A 1,618-nucleotide genomic window follows, 5' to 3' on the forward strand; every position below is an offset into this window, starting at 1 on the left:
GGGGGGGGGGGGGGAGGAAAGGGTGCTGTGTGTTTTAACCCTTTACATTCCCGCCGTTTTGCGACTCGCGACTTTTTGCCTCCCCCAACCGGTTTCCCGGTGTCTTTGAAACTTTGCGGAGCATAAAGGAGTGGAAGAGATGTAAATAAATGTTCCGCGGTAATTGAAAAGTCAGCGGGCAGGCGAATTGGGGCCTGAAGGAGAGTGGAGCGTTTTCAGAAAGGAGAGCGTACGCGCGTTTTCTGAAAACGCTCCAGCCTTTAAGACTCGACTCACGCCCACCGATGATTTTTCATTTACCGACGGGAATTTGTATTTGCATCCCTCTTTGTGCTTGCTTGCGCGTCCTTCGATATTACTGTGTGTTAATATTAAAACAAGTTGCTCTCCGGCATGCGTTCGTCTGCAAGTCTTCCAAGTATTTTTCCAAACATTTTCGAGATTCCTCCTCTTGCAATTTTCGTTACAGATCTTTCCTGACGATCCGAGGCAGCGCTCGGACGACCTGCCGAGCGGCGCGTCGCGCGTAGCTTCGGTGTAATCCGATGTGACTTCGAGCCGTCTTGAATTCTCTTCGATGTGTACCGGTCGGAGCGTTGCCTAGATGCCTCGGATGATTCCAACGTTGGCCCAAGTGGAGGACGTTGCGACGCGTCGACGCGACGTCGCACTGATCTCTCAGCCGACTCCCATCAGGATAATCTCGTTGTAATCACGCCCGTTCTCCGTCGATTAGGATAACTACGACGTTGATTCGACGTACGCTGAATAGGCGTCTTTATGCAAGATGATGTCGGATGAGTGACACTGTTGAACCGGACAATGTCACTCCTGTGGCTTGTAAGACGGCCAAATGGATGGCGAACGAACGTCCGCTCCTGTGGATGACAGTAATTCGTCTCGAAAGTCCTCTGTTCCTCGTAAATGCAAGCTCGTGATTTAGTTCAGTCCGTATCGTGCGCAATTTCTGATATCAAGCATTTGACGTTGAAATTGGCATTCTAAAAAATATCTAATCATTTCTACGAGGTGCTGGCACCTCATTCAGATAAGAGAGTCACGAGAGTGTGGGAGAGGATATCGTACAGCCTATCGTGCGATAACACGAAACCTTTCGCTGCTCGCTTGAAGTTCCGTTCGACTTGAGTTACAGCCCTTATATGTTGTCATTGACGCGTGGATAGCTTTCCCTCCTGTCTCGAAACGAGCTTAATCTAGTGCCACGCTACACATATACTCGTCGCGCTAGTCTCACGAGTTTAGAAGTTCCCAAACAGCTTTTGGAGACTAGATAGAGCATATATCGAATGTGTTTGTCTTAATTCAAAGCATAACTTTGTATTAGTCAGCTTTAACTTCAAAAGTTTGCTTTTTGCCTCCTGCTCTTTCTTTTCTAAGTGCGATCTTTACAGTCGCGATACTTGCTTCACCGAGAGGGGGAGAGAAACATATATATTCTTATTGTAATATGCAAAATATATTTGTTATATTAATTTATACCGCAAATGAATAATAATGGAATTTATTCCCTTGGTAAACCGCCTCGAACCATCTCGTGCCGCTCATGCGAGAGAGAGAGAGAGAGAGAGAGAGAGAGAGAGAGAGAGAGAGAGAGAGA

Source organism: Odontomachus brunneus, unplaced genomic scaffold (genome assembly GCF_010583005.1).
Source record: "Odontomachus brunneus isolate Ranch 3 - 2012 unplaced genomic scaffold, Obru_v1 Obru_scaffold_029, whole genome shotgun sequence".
NCBI lineage: Eukaryota > Metazoa > Arthropoda > Insecta > Hymenoptera > Formicidae > Odontomachus > Odontomachus brunneus.